Genomic DNA, 13494 nt, shown 5'->3' with positions numbered 1-13494 from the left:
GGATATCGATGTCCGTAGTTGTTTTGGAATTAAAGATGGCGACTTCCGGTTTGTGAAAATCACTTTTATCCCATGCAATATGGGTATTTTTGGAACGGGGCCGATGAATACATGACGGAAATCGATGTCCGGTGTCGTTTTGGAATCCAAGATGGTGACTTCCGGTTTGTGAAAATCACTTTGAACCCATGCAATATGGGTATTTTTGGAACGGGGCCGACGACTGGATGACGGAAATCGATGTCTGACGTCATTTTGGAATCCAAGATGGCGACTTCCGGTTTGTGAAAAGCGCTTCAAACCCATTCAATATGGATATTTTTGGAACGGGGCCGACGAGTAGATGACGGAAATCGATGTCCGACGTCATTTTGGAATCCAAGATGGCGACTTCCGGTTTGTGAAAATCACTTTTATCCCATGCAATATGGGTATTTTTGGAACGGGGCCGACGAGTAGATGACGGAAATCGATGTCTGACGCCATTTTGGAATCCATGATGGCGACTTCCGGTTTGTGAAAAGTGCTTCAAACCCATGCAATATGGGTATTTTTGGAACGGGGCCGACGAGTAGTTGACGGAAATCGATGTCCGGTGTCGTTTTGGAATCCAAGATGGCCACTTCCGGTTTGTGGAAATCACTTTGAACCCATGCGATATGGGTATTTTTGGAAAGGGGCCGATAAGTAGATGACGGAAATCGATGTCCGACGCCATTTTGGAATCCAAGATGGCGACTTCCGGTTTGTGAAAAGCGCTTCTAGCCCATGCAATATGGGTATTTTTGGAACGGGGCCGACGAGTAGATGACGGAAATCGATGTCTGACGCCATTTTGGAATCCAAGATGGCGACTTCCGGTTTGTGAAAAGCGCTTCAAGCCCATGCAATATGGGTATTTTTGGAACGGGGCCGACGAGTAGTTGACGGAAATCGATGTCTGACGCCATTTTGGAATCCAAGATGGCGACTTCCGGTTTGTGAAAAGTGTTTCAAACCCATGCAATATGGGTATTTTTGGAACGAGGCCGACGAGTAGTTGACGGAAATCGATGTCCGGTGTCGTTTTGGAATCCAAGATGGCCACTTCCGGTTTGTGGAAATCACTTTGACCCCATGCGATATGGGTATTTTTGGAAAGGGGCCGATAAGTAGATGACGGAAATCGATGTCCGACGCCATTTTGGAATCCAAGATGGCGACTTCCGGTTTGTTAAAAGCGCTTCAAGCCCATGCAATATGGGTATTTTTGGAACGGGGCCGACGAGTAGATGACGGAAATCGATGTCCGGTGTCGTTTTGGAATCCAAGATTTGTGAAAATCACTTTAAACTGGATTTCGCCATCTTGGTTTTCAAAATGGTGGCAGACATTGATTTCCACCATCTACTCGTCGGTCCAATTCCAAAAATACCCATATTGCATGGGTTTGAAGAAATTTTCGCAAACCGGAAGTCGCCATCTTGGATTCCAAAATGGCATCGGACATCGATTTCCGCCATCTACTCGTCGGCCCCGTTCCAAAAATACCCATATTGCATGGGCTCAAAGTGATTTTCACAAACCGGAAGTCGCCATCTTGGATTCCAAAATGGTGTCAGACATCGATTTCCGTCATCTACTCGTCGGCCCCGTTCCAAAAATACCCATATTGCATGGGTTTGAAGAGATTTTTGCAAACCGGATGTCGCCATCTTGGATTCCAAAACGACAACGGACATCGATTTCCGGCATCTACTCGTCGGTCCCGCTCCAAAAATACCAATATTGCATGGGTTTGAAGGGATTTTTGCAAACCGGAAGTCGCCATCTTGGATTCCAAAATGGCGTCAGACATCGATTTCCGTCATCTACTCGTCGGCCCGTTCCAAAAATACCCATATTGCATTGGTTTAAAGTGATTTTCACAAACCGGAAGTCGCCATCTTGGATTCCAAAACGACAACGGACATCGATTTCCGGCATCTACTCGTCGGTCCCGTTCCAAAAATACCCATAATGCAGGGGTTTGAAGGGATTTCTGTAAACCGGAAGTCGCCATCTTGGATTCCAAAATGACATCGGACATCGATTTCCGTTACCTACTCGGCGGTCCCGTTCCAACAATTCTCCCATATATTCCAATAGAAGCTCCTATAGAAGCATTCGGTAGGTACTCAATGAGCCACACAAAGAGTGTGTGTTCACCATTTTCCATCAACACTTTGTGTCGAAGGATGCATTACAGCGAGAGCAGAAACACAAAGAGGCGTCAAAGAGATAAGAACCAGTGAGAAAGTGTAGCTGTCGCACTGCACTCAAATTCATGATCAACACAAAGTGCGCGCTCTTTGTGTTTTTCTGTTTTCACTGAGGAGATGCCAGCCCTGGTTCCGGATTCGGTGTCCACTTTATCGCAAATCCTGCACGGCGTCGTCTGCTTCACCGGTGGACTCGATCTTCGGTTTTCAGCCGCATCGTGTGCATCGCCTTCGTTCGCTCTGCTTCGGGTTTGCCTTTTCTTCGACGGTTGCTCAGTGAAACGAGATGCTTCGATGTACGCCGCTACTTTGCTTGCATCCTTCACGATGCTGGATAGGAAGTTTGATAGTGTCCTCAAGATCACCAGTTTGCTCTTACTCCCGTACCGCACCTATTGAAGCTGTGTTCCAGCGGGCAACTTCTCGATCAACTCCTGGATCAGCATCCGGTTCACAAAATATACATATGCTTAAAGGTGATCGGCAAGCTGCTGAGCTAATTCACCGAAACTGATGAAACTAGCCAGCCGATCTGCTTTCGGTGGCGCTGCGCTGCGGACTTTCGATTGCAGCATGTTCAGCAGACGCTCTGGCCAGCCGTACAGCATGCGCAGCGTCTCGATGATTTTCGGGACTGATTTCGGCAGAAGAAGCCGTACCGTTTCCAGCGCCTCTCCCTTCAGGCATTCTTGAAGTCGCGCTAGATTCTCCACTTCGGGAAAGCCACGCGCCTTCGTCAACGTCTCGTAGCTGCTGATGAGCATTGGCCACTCCTCCAGGTTGCCGAAAATCGTAGGCAGCTTCGTGGACCAAAAACTCGTGGATGAACACGTCGATATTCGTCCGCTTCTGCGGGTTTCCACGGGTTTCTTCTATCTTCTTCTTCGAAGCTCGACATTGGCAAAAACTTCCTCTTCCTCGGAGCTCTATTCCTTGCCAAGACCTACTTCTTCTTCGAGGCTTTCATCCTCTCTGGATTACTATTCTTCTTCATCATCATCGAAACTCTCTTCACTTTCCAATTCGCTAACTTCTACCAACTTCTGCATCGTCTTACCGTGCTTCTTCATTTCCTTCTTGGGGATCTCCGGATGTCCGAAAGGCGTTTCATCCACATCGCGACCGATTAGGAAACTTTCCAGCAGACTTGATGGACCTCCAACTCCAAACGACTTCTTTGCGAGCTTCTGGGCGACATTCTGCGTCGACTGTTTGCGGTAGGCTCCTCTACGATCACTTAGACTTACTTTTGCCGGATCTGCTTTCCCAGGCTGTAATTTTCCCGACTTTCCTTACACGAGCATTTTCCCTCGGGTTACTTTCTCCTGTTTCATCGTCTCCAGCGATCGCTTCTTCGAACTCTCCGCTTCGTTGCCTCCAACTGCACCTTCCAACTCTTTTTCATCCTCCGTTGGCACTTCACTCCGCTTCAGCTTCAGTTGCTTCGGCCTTTCTTCCATCTCTGTCCGCATTTCAGCAAGCTTCTTCTGATGGGCGTGCTCTTCGGCGATCTTCTTTTTCATTTGCGCCCTTTCGAACTACAGTTCCATCTCTGGTTTTCCTTGCCTAGCTGTTCGCGCATTTCGTTCAACTCCTGCTCCATCTCAAGTCGCTTCCGGTGCAAGATTTTCTTCTTGTCCATCTTTCGCTTCTGCTTCTTCTTCTCCGCTTAGAGTTTCTTAAACTCCTTTTGCATTTCCGATGAACTGGAGTCACCACTTGCACCTTCATTGCACTTTTGACAGGACTACGAAACATCCTTTATATCCTATGTGACGCCAACACAGCCGAATGATATCACTGCTGGCAGTGGTCACAAAATACCATTTGCGACTCATGCTCATCGGGATGGTCACAAGCCACAACTGAAACCTGATTTTTCAGGATTTCAAATTTCGAAATTTTCTCCAAACATTATAAAATTTTCTAGTTTGTTAGTAGTTTTACTGAATAAAATAATTTGAATATTTAAAATATTTAAAAACATTTTGTTTATTTTTCACTTCCCGACCTGTGCACATTGGTCCCAAAGCCATATCTAGGAAAACAAAAATGATTGCGCCTAAACCGTCAATTTTAGATATATGGTGTCTTCGGCTAAGTTTCTCCATATTTTTCAGACTTTTTTTCAGAGATGTGAAATTAGGGTGGCCCACATGATTTACGAGATCAGCACATAAACTTTTTTGCTGACGCATTTAGGATTACACAGTGTTCTACAATGTTTTAGAACATCCGATTTGGAGCAACTTTGCCGAAGAACTCAAATTTTTATCTCTTATGGTTCACGAGTTATGATTTTTTTTTAACAAAAAAGTAAGGGTGGTACTGAAAAAACAGTTTTTTCTTGATAACTTTTTATACGATAATTTCTCGCAAAAACTTTGTTCCAAGCACTTTTAGAACTTTTGATTGCGCAACTTTTTGCCGAAAAAACTACTGTTCTATCTCTTATGGTTACAGAGTTATCAGAAATTTTCTTCGAAAAAATGGTTATTTTCAAATGCCGATATCTCCGAAAGGCGCAAACGGATTTTCAATCTTTTGTCGGCATTAGAAAGATGATTTCTTTCTCTGTTTATGGTGAAAAAACTGTGAGGACGTTTTTTGTTTGAAAAAATTGCCAAAATTTTGAAAATGATATGTTTTTCAACCGAAAATTGTTCATAACTTGATAAATATTCTTTGGTGCCTTAAGCAAAAATGTGCAAAATTGAAAGTTTTGAAAGTGCTTCATACAAAGTATTCATAAAAAATCATTGCTTTAAGATATATTCACCATAAACCGAATTTTGTATGGTAAAGAAAGCGAAAAAAAGAGATATTTGCTGGAACAACCGGTATAACTGTATGTAAAGTCATTTAAAATTGAAAATATATGAGTTAAGATCGAACCCTTACCGATCCTCAACAATCATCCATACACCAATCGCTTTATTGGTGTATCATCATTTTCATCATTCCCGGCAACAACAACAACAACGACGACGTCCACCACACCGACGACGATAGCCCAGCTAGTAGAACGGAAACAGTAGTCTAGCATCAGCATTTCATCACCTGACAACATAGGTAACATTTACGTGGACAACCACCGAACGAGACCACTAAACGAAGCCACAGCCCTTTGGACCCGCGGCATCAGCAGTTCTTCCACAGCAACAGCATAAGCATTGCAGTAGGTAGTGAGGTTTGATCGTAATTAATAATTGAATAAAGGTTCAGTTCGTTTTAGGCAGTAGATCGAATAAGTTCTTTTTTTTTAAAACTTAGTCTGGGTGACACCCTTCTTCACTGGCGCAGTCGGCAGTTCTAGCGTGGAGTAGTTAAAGTGTAGTGAAAAGTGTTCTTATCCGAAATCATCGGCGGCTTACCGAAGAGCAAAGGAGGAAACACCTAAACTACAGATTCTAGTGCACCGGCGGTTTACCGAGACACCAAAATCATCTTTAACGAAGCTTCACACCTGCTAGAAGACATCGAACCATCCGAGGGAACATCGGACAATCGAACCATCCGAGGGAATATCGGACAATCGAACCATCCGAGGGAATATCGGACAATCGAACCATCCGAGGGAATATCGGACAATTTAACCATCCGAGGGAACATCGGATAAAACCGTAAGTAGAATTAAGCTTTTTTATATAAGTGATTATCAGAGTGATTTAAGTGAATGATCAAAATAACAAAATATAAGAAAAAATATCTATTACAGTGACAGAAAAATAATTAATTTAGCTTTTTTATTTAAAACAAAAATCCTAGAAAACATAAATTCTCTTCACCTGTATTTTTTTTTTTACCATTTTTTGAAAGGATTTTTTTTTTCAATTTTGACTTCAAGTGTGAAAAATGGCAAAGTTTGACGAGAACCGCGACTTGATCACTATCCAAGTCGGAGAGTTAGAAACCTAAATCAGAGAATTAATGGGCATAATGCAACAACGCGACTCTAGAATAGCAGAGTTGGAAGCGTTCGCTACGCACCAACAATCAATTTCAAACGAGGCCGCTGTTGTGCAGCAACAAAATTCGGTAGAAGGCGCCTTGCGAGCCCTTCAGACCCCACAAATTATCAGGATGTTGCCACCATTTGATGGTAACCCCATTAAGTTACACTCATTCATAAGATCTATTGATGATCTTATGCCTGAAATTTCAAAGGTCAAGAACACTCCAGCTTACACTGTATGGCTTCTTGCCATCAGATCCAAAATTATAGGAGACGCTGACAATGTTCTAGAATTTTATTTTTCTAGAATTTTACACACTACAGCGACAAAAGAGATGAAGTATCTCTCACAAAGGACCTGTTTAAAATTACACAAGCGGATAAGGAGATTGAAGATTTCTATAAGGAAATAACTTTTATGTTGTCCCTTATGGTAAATCAATTAAATTTAAACGAACACAACAGTGACGTAAGAGCCGCGAAAAATCTATTTTACCAGGAAATAGGCCTAAAAGTGTTTCTTGCAGGGCTCAATGAACCGGTAGGCACTGTCATCCGTGCTCAATGTCCCACATCGTTGAAAGACGCTTTTAGACGATGTATTGAAGAAAGAAACTTTTATTATCACAAACAAAAATCTTATACCCCACCCCCACCTGAACAAATTTCAAAACAAATTTTCAAACCCATTTTCAAGATTTCAGCAAACTCCGGTAACACAAAATTCGTTTCCAAGTTACCCAATCCAAACTAATCCATTCCAACGCGTTGCACCAATCCAACGTCCACAACAACTACAGCACACCCCTCAACAGTTCTCTCCATTCCAACCTCAAGTACCATTTCAACGTACATTTTCTCCCAGTCAACCAAATCATTCTCAAAGACCACAACAACCTGGCCCATCCAATCCATTCAACCGAAATCCTAACCAATTTAGTAAACCTCCTTCCGGAACCTATCGTCCTCCAAAACCCACTCCAATGGAAATCGACCAGTCATTGAGAAGTTTAAAAGTAAATTATATGAATAGACCAAATTTTCATGAAGTAAATTGGACAGAACCAATCGATTACTACGGTCAATATAGTGAGCCATCTAACTGTTACCAATATGATGCAACTAATTATGAACAAGTTAATATCAATAATAGTTCCGAAGAACAACCCGTTACTGAACCAGAGGGTGATACCTTAAATTTTCAGAAGGAATTGCCCGAAACACCAGAAACATGAACATTTGAAATTTGGCGAACTAAAGTTTTTAGTTGACACTGGTGCCAACAAGAACTACGTGGATCCTGACAAAATTAGTACATGTTTTCTGAAAAACTGTACACCTACAGGAGTCAAAAATATCAATGGGAAACACAACATTAACAAATGTGTTGAAATCGAAATGTTTAACCAACCACTAACCTTTTACGCTTTGAAATTCCATCCATACTTCGACGGACTGATTGGATACGAATCACTCAGAAATCTAAAAGCAGAAATTTTAACCTCATCTAATACTCTCAAACTTCCTACTACATCAGTTAACATGCTTCGAAAATACCCCGATTCATTTAGTCGCAATCTAAATGCATATGAAGAAATTCCATTACCTCTAAAAACGAATGTACCGAATGGCGACTTTTTCGTCGAACATCCACTTCCTCTAACAGACGAAGTAATGATTCTACCAGGACTCTACACAGCAAAAGACAACAAAGCTACAGTTCTTTTGAAAAATTGCTGTGAAGTTCCAGTGAAAATCAGCCCTAATCGACTCATTTTCTCCGAATTGAATAATTTTGAAGTAGTGCAAAAAGTTGAAAATTATGAACCTGGATACGTATTTGATAACACATCAATAGATCCTAGATTGAAAAATCAGCTTCGAATCGACCATTTAAACATAGAAGAGAAGCGAAAATTGATCAATTTGATTTCGAAATTTCCAAGTGTTTTCTATTTGGAAGGTGACAATCTAAGCTTTACGAACGTCATTAAACATAGAATAGAAACCAAAGACGATCTACCCGTTCATGCAAAAAGCTACAGGTACCCCTATTGTCATAAAGAGGAGGTACAAAAACAAGTTTCTAAGATGCTGTCTCAAGGCATCATACGTCCCAGCACGTCTCCTTGGTGCTCTCCAATTTGGATCGTACCAAAGAAATTAGATGCATCTGGACAACAGAAGTGGAGATTAGTAGTCGACTATAGAAAACTTAATGAAAAGACTATAGATGACAAATACCCACTACCCAACATAACCGAAATATTAGACAAACTAGGAAAATGCCAATATTTCACAACATTGGACCTAGCATCTGGCTTTCACCAGATCGAAGTTCACCCAGATGATATCCAGAAAACAGCCTTTTCCGTAGAACATGGATTATACGAATACTTAAGAATGCCATTTGGACTGAAAAATGCTCCAGCAACTTTTCAGCGTGTCATGGATCACGTACTCCGTGACCTAATTGGAAAATGTTGTCTTGTTTATATGGATGACATTATTATTTTTTCTGTTTCTCTTCAGGAACATATCGAAAATTTGACAAAAATATTTATGGCATTGGAAAAAGTAAACCTCAAAATACAGCTAGATAAAAGTGAATTCCTTAAGAAAGAAGTGGCATTTCTAGGCCATATTGTGACAGATAATGGCGTTAAACCAAATCCAAGCAAAATCGAAGCAATTCAAAATTGGCCTACCCCCAAAAACCAGAAAGAACTAAGAGGCTTTCTAGGAATTTTAGGATATTATCGTAGATTCGTTCGCGATTTCGCCAGAATAACAAAACCTCTCACTGCTCAACTGAGGAAAGGCGAACACGTAGAGCACACAGATATTTTTTTAAAAACATTCGTTGCATGCAAAAAACTTTTAACTCAAAGCGATATCCTTCAATATCCAGATTTCGAAAAACCATTCGTGTTAACCACAGATGCTAGTAATTTTGCTCTAGGTGCCGTTCTATCCCAAGGTGCTATTGGACAAGACAGACCCGTAGCATATGCGTCTAGAACATTGACGAAAACCGAAGAAAGATATTCAGCAATAGAAAAAGAATTATTAGCGATCGTATGGGCAACTCAATACTTTAGACCCTACCTTTTTGGTAGAAAATTTACATTATACACGGATCACCAACCTTTAACATACGCACTAAACCTCAAAACACCCAATACAAAACTAGTTAAATGGCGTCTACAGTTATTAGAATATGATTTTGAAATAAAACACCGACCCGGTAAGCAAAACGTTGTCGCTGATGCTCTATCGAGGATAACACATGATATCAACGTGAACGAAGATGATTCCGACTCAGACGACTGTTCAGTGCATTCCGCTGATACAGATGACTCTGAATTCATCAAATGTACAGAAAAACCAATAAATTTTTTTCACAACCAAATTATTTTAAAAATTGACCCTAACGAATCTGTGACATACGAAGAAATTTTCCCTCGTGTGTACCGAAGAACTATTACGAAAATAACATTTGGTGTACCACTTTTAATTCGAATTTTGAAAGAATACATGGATCCCAGACGATCAAACTGCATAATGTGTCCTGAAAACGTGATACAATCCTTACAAATTGTATACAAAAACTATTTTAGTAGATGCAAAACTTTCAAACTCTGCATATCACAAAAAATTCTCATTGATCTACCAAACTTAGAAGATCAAAACTCAATTATCGAGGATACCCACGAAACAGCTCACAGAGGTATTCGTGAAAATCTGGAGGAGATAAAAAGGAGATTCTTTTTTCCTAATATGAAAAGGAAAGTTAGGAAGTACATCATCCTGTGTGATACTTGTAATAAAGCAAAATACGAGAGAAAACCTTACAAAATTAAATTTGGTGAAACCCCTATACCGAAACAACCCATTGAAATTATTCACATGGATATCTACATCGCTCAACCAAATTTGTTTTTATCTGTAGTAGACAAGTTCACAAGGTATGGAACATTAATCCCAATAAAATCAAGATCAATTGCGGATATACGAAAGGCGATAATAAAATACATAACACTGTACGGCACTCCAAGCTTGATTGTCTCGGATAACGAACCAGCAATTAAGTCCATCGAAATTCGAGGACTACTCTCAGATCTCAATATACAACAATATTTTACTCCTTCGAACCACAGTCAAACAAACGGAATAGTCGAAAGATTTCATTCGACAATAACCGAAATTTTTAACGCTAATAAACACAAATACGGTGAAGTGTCAAACAAAGAAAAATTTTTAATCGCATGTTCTTTATACAATAACAGCATCCATACAGCTACCAACATGAAACCACGTGAAATTTTATATGCAGCCAAAAATGGACAGGAGAGACCGATAGAAATGGAACGCCTTGTTGAACTTCGTGACAAGTTGTACGACGAAGTTCAAGTACAACTAACCAAGACACAAAACTCACAGAATCTGTACCACAACAGGAAGCGAGAGGATCCGCCAAAACTAAAACAAAACGAATTGGCATACAACCGCATCCAAGGAGTGAAGTCGAAAATTAAGGACCGCTACCAACAAGTGCGAGTACGATCTAACCGGAAACACACGTACAAAGATATCCTAAGTCGAAAATTACATAAAGAAAAACTGCGACGAATCCGAAAGTAACACCACAGAATCTCTAATGTGTTTTTTTCATTTGTTTTCTCTTTTTAGATGACGTTTATTTAGAATATCCTGATAACAACCACATTCCTTACTCAGCTATCCCAACCACAATCCATCCACGTCATTAATCTCAAACAAAACCCCGGTCTTTTAACCATAGAAACTGGCAACAGTTTTATAAAAATAGGCAATCACAGATTGTTTCATATCCTAGAACTGGATAATTACGAACCTATTTTTAGAAAATTGCTTGCTAATATCCAAGGAATACGGACATTCTCAAATTTTACTGATATGTTTGAAATCTTAGAATCGAAATATGGAACCGTTCACAGTTTATTCAATAATCTTCGGCCAAAGCAAAGAAATAAAAGAGGATTATTTAATTTTCTCGGAACTGGAATAAAAAGAATTACAGGAAATATGGACCATAACGACTATGAACAAATTTCGAAAAATATTTTTGAACTGCAGATCAAGAACAAAAGACTTATTAACGAAAACAACGAACAGCTTAAAATTAATCTACAACTCCAAAATAGAATCAATTCCATTATCAACCGTTTAAATCAACAACAGAGTGAAATAACTAAAAACATTATATCAGCTAGATTTGAAAACGAAACCAACAAAAACTTTAAATTATTTAGAGAAATTTTGAAAATCAATTACAACTTAGACAACCTTAAATCACATTTAGAAGACATTTTTGAATCAATTCAGTTAGCAAGAACTAACATTATTCCCAAACAAATACTTTCAATTGAAGAGTTAGGATTTGTTTCAGATATATTAGAAGAACAAAACATTAGGACGAACAGTTTAGATCAAATTTATGAATATTTAGAATTGTCAGCATTTTATAACCATTCAAAACTAATATTTGTTGTGTCAATTCCAAAAATAGAAAAAGCTATGTACACACATTTTTTCCTAGAACCTCTTCCAGTAGTAGATAAAATTTTAAAACTTCCTGCTAATGCTGTTTTGCAAAGCGACAACAGAACATATTTCATCAAGAAGGATTGCCTGCGAATCGAAAGGACAGGGCTGTGCAATCTAAGCAGCCTAGAGGACATAACCGGCGACCTATGCTACTCAAACCTACTAAGAGGACTATCAGGAAACTGTACTTTCGTAAAATGCTATCAATCAACGGAGATCAAAGCGATCATGGACAATTACCTTGTCGCTAAAAACATCAATAACACAGAAATCGAATCGAATTGTGGTCTTTCAAAACGAAACTTATCTGGAACGTATTTGATAGAGTTCCACAATTGCTCCGTCATAATAAATGGCACCAAGTTCTCAAATGTCGAAGCAAACAAATCAGAACCGACATTTGTTATGCCATTAGATGGTTTACATATCAATGAACAGACCCTGGAAATCCAGAATAATATGGAAGAAATTCACATCCATAATAGACATCGGATTGAAGCATTAACTAAGGAACACAAAATTCAGACATACACATCTCTAAGTATGTCGACCGTATGTTTTCTTCTAAGTATCGTTGCAGGTCTTTCATGGATTTCGAGAAAACGCAGACAGATATCTCTTCATATTGGAGCATCCATGGAGTCTAAAAGCAAACCAGAAATTAAACCTGAGACCAGTACAATTCGGGACGAATCGTCTCCAAAAGGGGGAGTAGTTAAGATCGAACCCTTACCGATCCTCAACAATCATCCATACACCAATCGCTTTATTGGTGTATCATCATTTTCATCATTCCCGGCAACAACAACAACAACGACGACGTCCACCACACCGACGACGATAGCCCAGCTAGTAGAACGGAAACAGTAGTCTAGCATCAGCATTTCATCACCTGACAACATAGGTAACATTTACGTGGACAACCACCGAACGAGACCACTAAACGAAGCCACAGCCCTTTGGACCCGCGGCATCAGCAGTTCTTCCACAGCAACAGCATAAGCATTGCAGTAGGTAGTGAGGTTTGATCGTAATTAATAATTGAATAAAGGTTCAGTTCGTTTTAGGCAGTAGATCGAATAAGTTCTTTTTTGTAAAACTTAGTCTGGGTGACACCCTTCTTCACTTATGTAATGAAATAAGATTGATCACAGTAAGCGAAATGTTTGGAGTTAGGGAAAGTTAGTTGCTGAAGCAGTCTTAACAGTGATCCATGGAACATTAATCCATAAACGGTGTCATGTTATTTCACGCGACATAATGTTTGTCCAGCTAACCTATTCCGGTTGGTTATAAAATGCTACCGCTTCGGCTTACTAAGGAGAAGGTCATGCGTTTAATACCGGTTCCGTTTATTATATTACCAACCCCAAACGATAACAAAACGTATACTTTGAAGAATTCCTTCAAATTACCAAAACCTTACTTCCCGTGATATCCTCCCATAGAAATATAGAAGTATCTACAATTATTCTATCAGGGCATCTAACTTATCCCATTCAATTCAATCAAATCCAATAAATCTGCCACAAAGAATTAGTCAGGGCAGCATTCGCCTGTTGAAGAATGCATGAATCTTGAACAAGAGCCAGATATAAATCCCAAATATCTGTCTAAGGTAACGAACCAGAAGGGCCTTGATCACTTGAAAACTGCTTAAGCAAATAATTTTCCTTTTTTCAACTCCTTCGATTCCGCTTACTATGATCA

At 39.8% G+C, this 13494-nt stretch overlaps 1 long non-coding RNA gene across 1 annotated transcript; it reads left to right on the top strand.

Moving 5' to 3' along the window:
- The first annotated feature begins 5739 nt into the window (after positions 1 to 5739).
- Positions 5740 to 11585, top strand: LOC110676957. Its single transcript, XR_002500849.1, has 2 exons — positions 5740 to 5863; positions 10485 to 11585. It is a non-coding gene; the product is annotated as an uncharacterized LOC110676957 (long non-coding RNA).
- Positions 11586 to 13494: the final 1909 nt, after the last annotated feature.

The sequence above is a fragment of the Aedes aegypti genome, chromosome 2, assembly GCF_002204515.2.
Source record: "Aedes aegypti strain LVP_AGWG chromosome 2, AaegL5.0 Primary Assembly, whole genome shotgun sequence".
Lineage (NCBI taxonomy): Eukaryota > Metazoa > Arthropoda > Insecta > Diptera > Culicidae > Aedes > Aedes aegypti.
This window is presented reverse-complemented; position numbering and strand designations above follow the sequence as displayed.